Source organism: Balaenoptera acutorostrata, chromosome 6 (genome assembly GCF_949987535.1).
Source record: "Balaenoptera acutorostrata chromosome 6, mBalAcu1.1, whole genome shotgun sequence".
In the NCBI taxonomy this organism is placed as follows: domain Eukaryota; kingdom Metazoa; phylum Chordata; class Mammalia; order Artiodactyla; family Balaenopteridae; genus Balaenoptera; species Balaenoptera acutorostrata.
In genome coordinates this window covers 47137581-47153791 of record NC_080069.1, presented here as the reverse complement: position 1 = coordinate 47153791, position 16211 = coordinate 47137581, and positions in this window count along the sequence as shown.

Here is a 16211-nt window from a genome sequence, read left to right as displayed (position 1 = left end):
TTGATTTTAAGTAGCTGGCATTCCGAGCTCTTCCTAGAGTTTGTAATTCAACTGGAAATTTTAAATAACCTTTAAAATGTAGGTCGAGTTTCCAAATGATTTTTTATCGTGTATTTTATTTTATTTTTTAACATCTTTATTGGAGTATAATTGCTTTACAATGATGTGTTAGTTTCTGCTTTATAACAAAGTGAATCAGTTATACATATACATATATCTCCATATCTCTTCCCTCTTGCATCGCTCTCCCTCCCACCCTCCCTATCCCACCCCTCTAGGTGGTCACAAAGCACTGAGCTGATCTCCCTGTGCTATGCAGCTGCTTCCCACTAAACTATCTATTTTACATTTGGTAGTGTATATATGTCCATGCCACTCTCTCACTTTGTCCAGCTTACCCTTCCCCCTCCCCTTATCCTCAAGTCCATTCTCTAGTAGGTCTGCATCTTTATTCCTGTCTTGCCCCTAGGTTCTTTGTGACCATATTTTTTGTTTGTTTTTTAGATTCCATATATATGTGTTAGCATACGATATTTGGTTTTCTCTTTCTGACTTACTTCACTCTGTATGACAGACTCTAGGTCCATTCACCTCACTACAAATAACTCAATTTCGTTTCTTTTTATGTCTGAGTAATATTCCATTGTCTATATGTGCCACATCTTTATCCATTCATCTGTCGATGGACACTTAGGTTGCTTCCATGTCCTGGCCATTGTAAATAGAGCTGCAATGAACATTGTGGTACATGACTCTTTTTGAATTATGGTTTTCTCAGAGTATATGCCCAGTAGTGGGATTGCTGGGTCCTATGGTAGTTCTACTTTTAGTTTTTTAAGGAACCTCCATACTGTTCTCCATAGTGGCTCTATCAATTGACCTTCCTAACAACAGTGGAAGAGGGTTCCCTTTTTTTCTCCACACCCTCGCCAGCATTCATTGTTTGTAGATTTTTTGATGATGGCCATTCTGACCGGTATGAGATGATATCTCATTGTAGTTTTGATTTGCATTTTCTAATGATTAACGATGTTGAGCATTCTTTCATGTGTTTCTTGGCAATCTGTATATCTTCTTTGGAGAAAAGTCTATTTAGGTCTTCTGCCCATTTTTGGATTGGATTGTTTGTTTTTTTTAATATTGAACTGCATGAGCTCCTGTAAATTTTGGAGATTAACCTTTTGTCAGTTGCTTCATTTGCAAATATTTTCTCCCATTCTGAGGGTGGTCTTTTCGTCTTCTTTATGGTTTCCTTTGCTGTGTAAAAGCTTTTAAGTTTCATTAGGTCCCATTTGTTTATTTTTGTTTTTATTTCCATTTCTCTAGGGGGCAGGTCAAAAAGGATCTTGCTGTGATTTATGTCATAGAGTGTTCTGCCAATGTTTTCCTCTAAGAGCTTGACAGTATCTGGCCTTACATTTAGGTCTTTAATCCATTTTGAGTTTATTTTTGGGTACGGTGTTAGGGACTGTTCTAATTTCATTCTTTTACATGTAGCTGTCCAGTTTTCCCAGCTCCACTTATTGAAGAGGCTGTCTTTTCTCCACTGTATATTCTTGCCTCCTTTATCAAAGATAAGGTGTCCATATGTGTGTGGGTTTATCTCTGGGCTTTCTATACTGTTCCATTGATCTGTATTTCTGTTTTTGTACCAGTACCATACTGTCTTGATTACTGTAGCTTTGTAGTATAGCCTGAAGTCAGGGAGCCTGATTCCTCCAGCTCTGTTTTTCTTTCTCAAGATTGCTTTGGCTATTCGGGGTCTTTTGTGTTTCCATACAAATTGTGAAATTTTTTGTTCTAGTTCTGTGAAAAATGCCAGTGGTAGTTTGATAGGGGGTGCATTGAATCTGTAGATTGCTTTGGGTAGTACAGTCATTTTCACAATGTTGATTCTTCCAATCCAAGAACATGGTATATCTCTCAATATATTTGTATCATTTTTAATTTCTTTCATCAGTGTCTTATAATTTTCTGCATACAGGTCTTTTGTCTCCTTAGGTACATTTATTCCTAGATATTTTATTCTTTTTGTTTCAATGTAAATGGGAGTGTTTTCTAAATTTCACTTTCAGATTTTTCATCATTAGTGTTTAGGAATGCATGAGATTTCTGTTCATTACTTTTGTATCCTGCTACTTTACCAAATTCATTGATTAGATCTAGTAGTTTTCTGGTAGCATCTTTAAGATTCTCTATGTATTGTATCATGTCATCCGCAAACAGTGACAGCTTTACATCTTTTCTGATTTGGATTCTTTTTATTTCTTTTACTTCTCTGATTGCTGTAGCTAAAACTTCCAAAACTATGTTGAATAATAGTGGTGAGAATGGGCAACCTTGTCTTGTTCCTGATCTTTGTGGAAATGGTTTCAGTTTTTTACCATTGAGGACGATATTGGCTGTGGGTTTGTCATATATGGCCTTTATTATGTTGAGGTAAGTTCCCTCTATGCCTGCTTTCTGGAGGGTATTTATCATAAATCGGTGTTGAATATTGTCAAAAGCTTTCTCTGCATCTATTGAGATGATCATATGGTTTTTATCTTTCAATTTGTTAATATGGTATATCACATTGATTGATTTGCATATATTGAAGAATCCTTGTATTCCTGGGATAAACCCCACTTGATCATGGTGTATAATCCTATTAATGTGCTGTTGGATTCTGTTTGCTAGTATTTTGTTGAGGATTTTTGCATCTATGTTCATCAGTGATATTGGCCTGTAGTTTTCTTTCTTTGTGACATCTTTGCCTGGTTTTGGTATCAGGGTGATGGTGGCCTCGTAGAATGAGTTTGGGAGTGTTCCTCCCTCTGCTATATTTTGGAAGAGTTTGAGAAGGATAGTGTTAGCTCTTCTCTAAATGTTTGAAAGAATTCACCTGTGAAGCCATCTGGTCCTGGGCTTTGGTTTGTTGGAAGATTTTTAATCATAGTTTCAATTTTAGTGCTTGTGATTGGTCTGTTCATATTTTCTATTTCTTCCTGGTTCAGTCTCAGAAGGTTGTGCATTTCTAAGAATTTGTCCATTTCTTCCAGATTGTCCATTTTATTGGCATATAGTTGCTTCTTTTTCTATCCCCTCACTTTCAGTCTGTATGTGTCCCTAGGTCTGAAGTGGGTCTCTTGTAGATAGCATATATATGGGTCTTGTTTTCGTATCCATTCAGCCAGTCTATGTCTTTTGGTTGGAGCATTTAATCCATTTACATTTAAGGTAATTATCAATATGTATGTTCCTATTACCATTTTCTTAATTGTTTGGGGTTTGTTATTGTACGTCTTTTCCTTCTCTTGTGTTTCCTACCTAGAGAAGTTCCTTTAGCATTTGTTGTAAAGCTGGTTTGGTTGTGCTGAATTCTCTTAGCTTTTGCTTTTATGTAAAGGTTTTAATTTCTCTGTCAAATCTGAATGAGATCCTTGCTGGATAGAGTAATCTTAGTTGTAGGTTTTTCCCTTTCATCACTTTAAATATATCCTGCCACTCCCTTCTGGCTTGCAGAGTTTCTGCTGAAAGATCAGCTGTTAACCTTGTATGTTATTTTTTGCTTTTCCCTTGCTGCTTTTAATATTTTTTCTTTCTATTTAATTTTTGATAGTTTGATTAATATGTGTCTTCTCGTGTTTCTCCTTGGATTTATCCTGTATGGGACTCTCTGTGCTTCCTGGACTTGATTAACTATTTCCTTACCCATATTAGTTAAATTTTCAACTATAATGTCTTCAAATATTTTCTCAGTCCCTTTCTTTTTCTCTTCTTCTGGGACCCCTATAATTCGAATGTTGGTGTGTTTAATGTTGGTCCAGATGTCTCTGAGACTCTCCTCAATTCTTTTCATTCGTTTTTCTTTATTCTGCTCTGCCGTATTTATTTCCCCTATTTTATGTTCCAGGTCAGTTATCCGTTCTTCCGCCTCAGTTATTCTGCTACTGATCCCTTCTAGAGAACTTTTAATTTCATTTATTGTGTTGTTCATCACTGTTTGTTTGCTCTTTAGTTCTTCTAGGACCTTGTTAAACGTTTCTTGTATTTTCTCCATTCTATTTCTAAGATTTTGGATCATCTTCACTATCATTATTCTGAATTTGTTTTCAGGTAGACTGCCTATTTCCTCTTCATTTGTGAGGCCTGTTGGGTTTTTACCTTGCTCCTTCATCTGCTGTGTGTTTCTCTGTCTTCTCATTTTGCTTAACTTCCTGTTTTTGGGGTCTCCTTTAGCAGGCTGCATGTTCGTAGTTCCTGTTGTTTTTGGTGTCTGCCCCCAGTGGCTAAGGTTCGTTCAGTGGGTTGTGTAGGCTTCCTGGTGGAGGGGACTAGTGCCTGTGTTCTGGTGGATGAGGCTGGATCTTGTCTTTCTGGTGGGCAGGTCCACATCTGGTGGTGTGTATTGGGTTGTCTGTGGCCTTATTATGATTTTAGGCAGCCTCTCTGCTAATGGGTATGGTTGTGTACCTGTCTTGCTAGTTGTTTGGCATAGGGTGTCCAGCACTGTAGCTTGCTGGTCGTTGAGTGGAGCTGGGTCTTGGCTTTGAGGTGGAGATCTCTGGGAGATTTTCGCCATTTGATACTACATGGATCTGGATGGTCTCTTGTTGACCAGTGTCCTGAACTTGGCTCTCCCACCTCAGAGGCACAGCCCTGATGCCTGGCTGGAGCACCAAGAGCCTATCATCCACACAGAACACACAGGGCTTCGGGCTTCTCAGTGGTAGCCTCTGGTTCTTTCACAGAATGGTTCACTCCTTACATTTGTTTGGACAATCCTTATTAAACTGTGGTCACCTGAGGAGGGCTCAGTGTCCACCAATCCAATTTTGTAGACTTAGGTTTTTGTTCTCAGATATGTCTATATCTTGCCTCATTGAAAACTGCAATAGGTAATATCCTCTCTGAATACTGTTACCTCCTCAGAGCACTCAACAGCAGGGTGTATGGAGCTTTTACAGAGGGTCTCAGCAAGCAGGCAGTCCTGGGATACCAACAACAACTCTGTCAATATGTCTTCATCAACCAAATGAGTTGGAAGAATCCCAGGTTCAGGCAGAGGACAGGCAGAGTGCAGGTAATATCTAGATATTGCTTGACACAGACAATGAATCTGCCAGCGTCTTTATCTTGGAGTTGCCAGCCTCCAGAACTTTACAGACTGTTCTCAATGGCTTTCCCTTCTTTGCTGAGCTTCAAAGCAATAATAAGAAAAGAGACCTCACAACAATTGGTCCTGGTCTGTGGCCTTCCAAGATCTTGGCAGCTGGGAAGTGAAAGGCAGAGGGAGGGAGCGTGGGGCAGGAGCAGCTCCTGGGCATGTGCCCACGGGAGTGGCTGCCTGAGGGACCCCCACTGTATATTTTAAAATGGGATTTATATATGGACTTTTTTAATGTCTCAGAAGAACACTGATAAATCCTAATAATACCATTGCTGTTGAAGCATTTCCAAGTTAGGTGAGATTGGGGAATACCGAACATGTCAAAAAAGGAGATGTATTATTTGATTGTATACATAATTTCCAAGTATAGCCAAAATAATCTGAAAATATACTTTGGGCCAGACACATATTTAAATGATTCAGCAAAACTTGGAAGAGGATATAGAAAAGAAGTATTTATTTTCTTGGTTGTTTATTAGCATTTTTAAAGGTGTTTTTCTACCAGATTAAACAATAATGCTAATTTGAATTATAAGGCAGTACTTCAACTTGAGAAGTGTGACAGTGTTCACTTTGGAATAATGATTTTTATTTCTCTTAATTGTAAAAGTGATATTTTTTTAAAGCCTAGTGAGTGCTAGTACTAATTCTAGGTGTCAATTTAATATCCCTAAGAAAATTAAAAGGCTCTGTTCATATCTGTTCATTAGGCCGAGATTGTTCATACAGGAAATCCTAAGCATTCCTCAAAAATAAAATTGCTAGAATTAGTAAGTGAATTTAGCTAGGCTAAAGTATTCCTGGTCAATATACAAAACAACACAAACAAACAAAAAGTTATATATCCCTTTTATCCTACAGAATTTGTTTTATAATTTCTTTTAGTGCAGATTAACGAGATAAATTCTTTTACTTTTTGCCCATCTAAAAATGTATTTATTTCACCTTTATAACTTAATACTTTCTTCTTACAGCTTTTACAATACAGCATAATTTATATAAGCAAAATTCACCCTATTTATTATATAGTTCTGAGAGTTTTGACAAATATTTACTATCTATAACCAACACTGCATTCGGGATACAGAACAATTTCATCACCCTGCAAAATTACACTGTGCCCAATTGTAGTCACCTGTCCTGCCACCCACAGTCCCTGGTAACCACTGATTTATTTTCTATTCTGTTGCTTTGCCGTTTTTAAAATGTCATATAAATTGAATGCTGCAGTATGTGGCTTTTTAAGCCCGGCTTCTCTCACTTAGCATAATGAATTTCAGATTTATTCATGTTGTAATTGTATTAATACTTTGTTCCTCTTTATTGCAGAAAAATATGCCGTTATATGCCTGTATCATAGTTTATCCATTACCCAGTTGAGGGACCTATTAGTTGTTTCCAGTTTTTATGGTTCTTATTTGTACCTTCAGGGAAATAGAAGTTTGTTTATTTTATTTTTATTTTTTCCCCGGAGGCTTTGTTCTCTGGAGAGACAGGAGAGACATACTCAGGTGAAGTTTTGTGTTTCTCTAGCTGTAGTTGGTGTTCCCCTCCCAGAACCCTGCACCACGAGGGGGACTGTCTTAGATCTCAGGCGGATTTCTCAGGGGGATTTCCCTGATCTTTCTTTTGAGCATTGGGTTAGGTCTGTGAAGAAGATCCTGCAAGTAACTGAGAATATCCCTTGTGTCTGTGGTTCTTTGGGGTTATATTTTCTCATCACCTCACTCTCAGACTTTAGCAATTTGGTAAATATTTACCTGAATTATTAGAAGTTTGTATGTAATCTGTCATCTGCCCCAGAGCAACAACCACTTAGGTCTTGTCTCTTCTTAGCTGTACTTGACTTCCTTAGACTTTGGGTTAGTTATTTGGGTTGTCCTGTAACCACGACTCAGATGGGTTCAGAGAAGCTTTGACATTTTAGATTATATAGTGAGCTGGGTTTCTGTTGTTATATATGTGGGAGTAATGCTCTTTCCAAGTTTCTAACATCCTAAACAGAAGTCAGAAAGCACCTCACCTTTATTTTTAAGGGATGCTTCAGCTAAGTGTACATTATCCTTCAACACTTTAAAATATATCATTTGGTTGTCTTGGGCTTCCATTCTTTTTCAAAAAGTAAGATGTTCTTCTTATCATTTTTCACCTACATGTAATGTTTCTTATTTCACTACTTGCCTCTGGGATTTTCTTTTTAACCTTTGGTTTTTAGCACTTTGACTAACATGTACCTAGGTATGTTTTTATTTATTCTGTTTGGGTTTCTCTGAATATCTGGGATATGTGCGTTTGTGTTGGTCATTAAATTTTTTAAAAAATTCTGACCATTATCAATTCAAATATACTTCTTACCCACTCTTTTCCCTCTTCATCAGGAATTCAATTTGCATGCATATTAGATTGTTTCATTTTGTCCCATAGATGCCAGATATTTTACTCAATTTTTTCACTATTTTTGCTCTTTGTGTTTTAGTTTGGTGAATTTCTATTGGACTGCATTCTATTTAGCTGATCCTTTCCTCAGATGAGTTTGTTCTGCTAAGTCTTTTAATGGAATTATTTATCTCATATCAAATTTTTTAGTTCTATTATTTTGGGGGAGCTCTTTTTTATGGTCAGCTATCTATTGAAATTCTCCATCTGTTCATCATGTTAACCATATTTAACATTGTAACTATACAGAGTCCCTGTTGGATCATGTTAAAGTCCTCATCTGATAATCCTAATATCTGTGTCACATCTGAATTTTTCCTGATGACTATTTTATCTTTTGGCAATGTATGATGTTTACTTGATGTTTTCTGCACTTTATAATTTTTATTGAATGTCAGATTTTTTTCACAAAACTCTAGAGACTAAAGTAAATAATATTTATGCCCAGAAATGTGAAATGCTCTTCTGGCTTTCAGGTGTTATTGTAGGGTTAATCCAATTTGTTACGTGAGTTTGTTGCTTTATTTAGCTTTGTTCCATTACAAGTTTCAATTATTTTTTAAGTGATGTTCTGCTCCTCTATTGGATTTTGTCATGCCCTGCATTTCTGCTCCACAGAGGGCTTTCCTTTTGTGCTGCTGACTTCTTTCCCAGTGGTAGACTGCTGTTGTTATCACTCTATATTCACAAGGCTCATATGGGGGGATACCTTACTTCTCCTGCCTCAACATTAGGCAGGCTCTGTGTACCTGATTCTCAGGAGTGGGGTTCTCTCAGCCTCCCTGCTCTTCCTCTGTCAGTACATGGTCTGGAGCCCAGGCAGGTTTTGTGTTTCTCCCCCAAGTGGCAGTGGCAAGAGTACTCCAACTTGCACAGGGTCCTGGGCATGAGTGAGTTTCCTGCTCCTTCCCAGTGACAGCAGAACCTTGCCACTTATTTGTGCAGAGTCCGGGATGTGTGGATTTCCTGTCCCTCCTTCAGAAGTGGATAACTTCTGCTTCCTGTCAGTGCAGGGTTTGAGGCAGATGGGTTTCCTGTTCCATGTCTATCAGTAAACATCTTCTTCCATGCACCTGAGAAATGTCCAGGACAAGCCAGTTTTTGCGTCCAGCTTCCAGCAGGAACCAAGCTATGCTTTGTATTCTTCATTGTCTATAGAGTGGAAAGGCTATGTCACCCTTAAATTTAGGCAAGTCTTGTGTGCCTGGACCACATAGGGACTCTCTCTCAAGTGTGCCTCACTTCTCCAATCTTTCTTACCAATAATCAGTAGAGTCTTAGGGGGAAAATGTGATGAATGGTATAGACTCTCATTGTATCTGGGGCTCCCTGGGATTCTAAACTGTCATAGTAACCCATATTGGGCCTTAAATAATTCATTTTAATTTCAGCTGTTTTCTTCCGACCTGCTTTTATGGTGATGACTTTTTTTTCTACTAGCTTACAAAAAGTGAAATAATTTATATTCCTGTCTCTCTTAGAAGAGGATTTGAATGCTTTGGATTTCAGTTTGCTGGGTTACTGTACAACCTTGACTCTTTGATAGCCTGAAAAAAATTATGACTTTGTACAGTACATGGTTTGTCCTCATCATTAAGGTGGAATTGATACGTTTCTGAAATTTTCTACGTCTGAGGCAGAATTGGAAGTTTAATTGCATTTCTAAATAATGTTAACTGAAAATTTTAAAACACTATTAATAGTAGTTTCACAACATGATCTATGGGGGGATATATTTAACAAATTATGTAAGAACTTTACAGTGAAAACAATAAAATACTGCTGAGATACCTTAAAGAATACATAAGTAAATGGTTAGATATACCATCTTTATTTTTGGAAAGCTCAATATCTAAAATTTCCACTCCTCAAAGTTATCTAAATGTGATCCCAATCCAAATTCCAAAGACTTTACTCGTGGTAAGAATTGAAAATATAATTCTAAAATGTATGCAGAAATGCAAAATCTGAAAATCACTAAGGCATTCTGGAAGAACAAAAGTTGAGGGATTTATAATACTTGATTTGAAGACTTATTTTAAAGCTCTAGTAATCAAGTGACTGTGGTGTTGGTGAAAGGATAATCAAATACAATAATGCATCAGGATAGAGTCCATAAAAAAAAATAGCTTTTATTTATGAAATTTCAAGTTCAAGTCACTTTCTCACTAAAATCTTCTGACTGCTGAAACTCTAACAGATTCCTCTACTAAACCCTTTCACTGTCCTCTGTCTTTTCCTCTACTTCATGGTACTTATCATAGCAATATTAAGTAATTACTTCCATAATTATTTATTTATTGTTAGTGTTCCCCATGAGACCATATATTCACAGTGGGAAGTATGTCTCTTTTGTTCAGAGTATGTTAAGAGTTAATACAATGATTGGCGCATATTAGGTGTATAATAAATCCAGATGAATGAGAGATTCCAGAGTTATGTGAAGGGTGATAAACAATTTGAGATTATACTGGTATTTAGCTGATGGCCATTTGTGGACATTCTCTAAACTGCGAAAAAAGGACATATACAGGAGACCCCTGTTTTGCTGTTTTGATATTGCTGGCTGGTTTTCTTCATTGCTTCTCTTTCTGGTCTCATCTGGTCTTTAGCTGTTTTCTCTAGATTGCTGTATCAGTTGGTGTTCTTAATTTCAAGCAATCAGAAACAAATGTGCTTCTTTGTTAGTGATAATGTTCAGCAAATTATCTTTCTTTTAAGAACGAACTCTTTAGAATGGACAATTGAATTCCTCAACTTTTCATAAGATTGCACTCCAACTGGCTTTTTTTTTTTTTTACTTTGTATTGTGAAATGATTTGAGAATTTAAAAGTTGCATATGTTGTACAATAAATTCCACAAAACTTTTACCCCAATTCCCTAAATGTTAACATATTTTACATACAATTTTTTATTCTTCCTCTTTTTCTCTGTTTCTCTTTCTCTAAACATAGAGACATACACACATACACATTATGAGACCATATCAGTACATATTATATATTTTTTTCTTTCAAAAGTTCAAAGTAAATTTGCAGTTACATGAATTTAAAGTAAATTTATACTTACTTATATATAGGAATAACTACAGTAAATTTACCTCTATATACTTCAGGGTTAATTGTCTAAAAATAAGGATATTTACTTATATAACAAAGTAATTATTTATATGATTATAATGATTATAATCATTATATGATTTTCAAAGTTGGGGAAATAATATTAATAATTATTATCAAAACTTCAGACTTTATGCAAATTTCTCCTATTGTCCCATTAATTGTCCTTTTTTGCAAATTTCTTTTTTTTCTTTTCCAGGGTCCAATCCAGGGTGACATGATGAATTTAGTTCTTTATTTTCTTTGTTTCCCATGACTAACATTTTTGAAGAGTTCTGGCTATTTGTTTTTCTAGACTATTCCTTAATCTGTGTTTGTCTGATTTTCATCATGATTAGAACCTAGGTGTGCCTTTTTAGTAGGAGTCATCACAGGAGGCACATGATATCAACTTTTCCCATTACTTGTGATATTAATCACTTGATTGAAGTGTTGTTGGCCAGGCTTCTCTATTATATTTCCCATGGAAATCCATAAGTGTCTTATGAAGATATTTTATAAATATTTTGTTTCTCATCATATTTTTGCCTACTAATTTTAGGTTATGGTGATTCTTGTCTGAAATAATTAATAAGATGGATGCCAAATGGTAATTTTCTAATTCCATCATTTCTTCTACATTTATTACTTTGGCGTCTCTGTAAGGAAGAGGTGTTCCTTCTCTACCATTTATATCTGTTTGGACTCACGGATTCTTATTTCATTCTGTGACCTATAATGTATTCTTCTCATTATTTCTTTTGTTGCTCGAATGCCCCAGTGATTTTGAAAGTTTTATCTTCTCACCTTCAGTAGACATATGTCTGATCAAGACATCAAGAGTATTTAGCTTTTAGTTCTTTTTAGCATGAGGTCATCAATCTAGAAGACTAGCATAATGTTCCCCGGATAGTAAGATAGTCAAGGTCTCTGTAGTCTGCAATATGGCACAAAGATAGAGAGCTGACATATCTTAGAAGCAAGATGGTAAATATCTTGTAATTTTTGCTAAGTTAAACAAAATAGCTTCTGGTGTTTTCCACTTATTGGAATATGAAAAAAACACTCCCCAGATCATTAGCTACATACCATGTTTTCAGTATCAGATAAGATGGTGAATAAAATCGGAAATGATAGGTAACATTACAGTACTTTCCTATGAACCTTTCAAGTCTTTGGTGGTGGCATTAATTTCTTAAATTCTTTCCTAGTTATGGTTTAGCTTTTGATGTACCAGGGAAGAGTTAGGAAGGAAGAGAGCCTAATATTTCTTCATGGCCTTTCTACCATAATAAACCACTATTCTAAGTACAAGAAACCAATGGTGTGATGTTCTCAGCTACTAATGATTGTTATTATAGTATATACTGAAAAAAATCAATAAATGGTGGGTATTTTGGATGTTCCACTGAAGGTATGGTGAGGTGGATTCATGTCAAGGTTTTGTTGATCACCTGATCTACTTAAATTCTGGTACACAGTGGAAATATAAGTGCCCAGATTATAATGTTAACTTTGAAGAGCAACCAGTAACCAAATGCATAAGTACCTTAACAGATGGCTGCAGATATTTTTGGTAAAGACTAGGATAAAAATACACAGAATATGGATGCTATATGTATACCAAACTTCTGCTTTGTTCAAGGGGCTATAGAAGCAATCAATCTATCTATCTATCATCTATCTATCTATCTATCTATCTATCTCTCTCTCTCTCTGTCTGTCTGTCTACTTTAGAATTGACTCAGGTCTGGGAACTGGGAGCTAAAGCATCAATGGGATACATATATATTTAGTCCTGGGTATCACTTGAACAAGCAATACTCAATATAAGAGGGTATTTCTCATGACTCAAATCACCACTCTGGTTAATGTACTGTCCCTGCACCCTGTTGTGTTAACGAAGCCTGCCTTGTTCTTATTTCTGTACTTTAAGAAACATTACTTGTTGATGTCCACGTACTATACACTTATCATTATTTCATCTGCAGTATCTCCTCATGACAATATGACTTGCCCTAAAGTGAACAGCCTCAGAAGTACTTTCCAGAGGCATTGCTGCTCCTCTCCCTTCTGCATTTCAAAGACTTGTTGAAGGGTAAATAATCTCAACTATCTTGTGGTCCTTAGAGCCAAGTTTGAATTTTCATCTCCTGAAATTAAAGTATTTGTAAACAAATTTTGACACCTCAATTTCAAAAAGAAGACCCACTAGAAAATCGAGGTTTTTAAAAAAATTACTGTATAAGTAAAACATTAAAACTGACCTTAACTGCTCAAGGTAGCACATTATATCTAGAATATGTGAATATGTATTGATATGTTGACTATTGACATATTCAGCCTGACCTAAAATTATGTTTTCCTTCTTCAAAAAAATCACTCTCAGGATCCATAGTCATACATCATCCACAGATTTATGCTTATTATGTTGATATGATTTTCAAATTTGTGTATTTTTAAAAAAATTTAAAACTCTCTTCCCAGGCTTTATTTTATAATTTATCTGTAGTACAAGGTAGAATATTCCTTAATTATAACTCTGCTACTGGGGAGTTGGGTATGAAAGAACTGGCTTTATCTTAAAAGGTAAGTACTTCCTTTGAGTGTGTTATGAAGCATTAAAGAGAGGGAAATAAATTTAGCAGATAGGTGAAGAAAAAGCTGTGTCAGTTGGCAGGGGAGGCTCAGGGAGAGCTGAGGTTTTGAGGGAACCATGAGTTTTGAAATTCCCCATATACCTGTATTCCACTTTGTAGAGCCCATACTTTTACAATCAATGCACTGACTTTCACATAAGGGACCTGGAGAGTCAGTGAATTAAAATGTCATTGCAATTTGGCAACCTATAGGAAAAATTTTTGAGCTAATTATTAGCTACCTTATCACTGGTGCTGCTAGAAATAACAGATTTTGAAAATTATTTAGCGTCCCTCATTTCAAGAAATGAAAAAAAAAATTAGGGATTTGACCTTGTCATTCTTTTCCTTTAAATTATTTAATGTCCTTAGAAACAGCCACCTTATGCTGCATTTCTTGAATTACTTTTTGCCCATCATGTAATTCTATCATGGGACCAGCAAAGATCCCCCACACTTGCTTTCAATCAATGCTTTAATCATGGTTATCATAGGGAATTATATATATATATTTATTTATTTTTGTTGTTTGTTTGTTTTAGCTCACCAGAGCATTTACATCATCAGAAGCTCTCACTTTTTAAAAAAAATTAATTAATTAATTATTTTTTGGCTGGGTTGGGTCTTCGTTGCTGTGCGTGGGCTTTCTCTAGTTGTGGTGAGTGGGGGCTACTCTTTGTTGTGGTACATGGGCTTCTCATGGCGGTGGCTTCTCTTGTTGTGGAGATGGGCTCTAGGCACATGGGCTTCAGTAGTTGTGGCTCGCAGGCTCTAGAGGGCAGGCTCAATAGTTGTGACTCATGGGCTTAGTTGCTCTACAGCATGTGGGATCTTCCCAGACCAGGGCTTGAACCCATGTTCCCTGCATTGGCAGGTGGATTCTTAACCACTGCACCACTAGGGAAACCCCATAGGGAAAAATTTAATTTGCTATTACATAACTGAGTGTCGTAGGCAACCAGCTGTCCATTCATTAATGATAATGGGATTTTCATTGCCTTTAGCAGTAAACGCAGATAATCAAACACACATTTCTTCCATTTTAATCCAACTCTCTTGTCTACAGTGTTCTAAAGGCTGAAACCGACAGCCTCACACATGAAATCAGGAGAAATCCTTTCAGTTGCAAGCAGTAGAGAAAATTGAGAGGATATCTGGACAATAAGGCTTGAAAAGTGAGCAGAAACCAATAGTAGATCAAGAAAATAAGTGTCTAGAGTACCACCAACAGCACTGTAACACACACTAAATTTATAGATGATTCGAACAACACATCTACCAAGTGTGATGTAAATAGCACATGTAGAACCTTGCATCCAACTGTGAGAAAATACCCATTCATCACAAAGGTGTGCAACATTTTCAGAGTTGTGGCCTGCCTCTCCTAATACTTAAAGTCATTTCCAGGCATTCCTTTCCCAGTAAATACCAAACTGGGAATAACAGATGTCAAACAGTTCCTTGTACTCCATGAGGATACATTATATTAGACTGATAGTTACATAAATATCAATAGTGTATATTTAGATATAATTGTACTTTATATATAATCAGTGTGTATTGTGGTCCTTACCATATTTCTTAGGAAAAATGAGGGCATGAACACTGGCCCAGTGGTTAGTGAGTTGCAATGACCAGTCTCTGAGATAAACAAATCATGACAGAAGCAAGTCACTTTAACTGTCTCTCTGGAGCTAAGTTTCAATTGGAATGAGAATTTTCTAACATATAATTTTATAGAATCTATATAGATCAGTTGTTATTGATAATCTTACTCCTACACCAAATAATCATTGCAAAATTAAAGTGATCAGAATATTATATACATATATAAAGTTTTCCAGTTTGGAACAAGTCCTATATTTCTCAAAATATCCATTTTCCATATAAAATATTTTGACATCATGTCACAACCATAATTACACTCTATGGTATTTTATGGTATCACAGAATACCAATTTAAATTTTATGAGGTAGGCCTTTATTCTTTATTTTTGAAATTTCCTCTTTTAGTTTCAAGCATGACCAAACCTTTACTTCACAGTTTTCTTATGCAGAGAAAAATTACATCCTACTTAATTTTTTGAACATGAACTAATATTTAATGAGTACTCAGAGGCCACATGGCAGTGTAATAAGCATTCTCCTCTTTAAATGCCTATTTATTCTCAGATTACAATGTCTTTTTGAGATGTTGAGAATCTTAGCAGTTTCACAATATGCAAAAACATAATAGTCGCCTTATGAAGAATTAGCACTCTTGAAAATATCCCAGAAACCAAAGAAAAAGAAACATCATGTGTCTGAATATTAATAACTTCCATAGTTGTTTTACAGAAGAACTATTTATTTCAGATATTGAATAGCATTCAATACACAGCATTCTGAAAGTGATGTCTGATTGCTAAATGGTTATTTCTTTTTGTGTTCTTGGAAGAAGACAATATTTTTTTCACGTCTTGTTAGCCACTAATCAAATAAACACACTCTGCCACTAAAAAAAAGAAAAGAAAAAAAGAATAGTTCCAACATACCAAGAAGAAAAAAATGAGTAATATAAGGACAAACTCTGCATCTAATATTGACAAAATTTATTAAGTACTTAAAGGAATTGAATTCCACTTACTATGAAACTAATACTGAAGCTTTCTAGGGGAAGTAGTGTTAATTATATAAATAAATCCATAGGACAACGAAGCAGAAATAGAAGTCTCATCCTAAAACACATATCTTAAATCTAAAAATATTTCTAATGATAAAAGGCAGACAAACTTGTGTTAGAGTTAGGGCTACAAGTTCCTTCTATTGGTGGATAAGTGGGGGTGGGCAGGTATTGAGGCCAGGGACTATTAGTGAATCTAGGAACTCTCGATACAGTCTGAGGG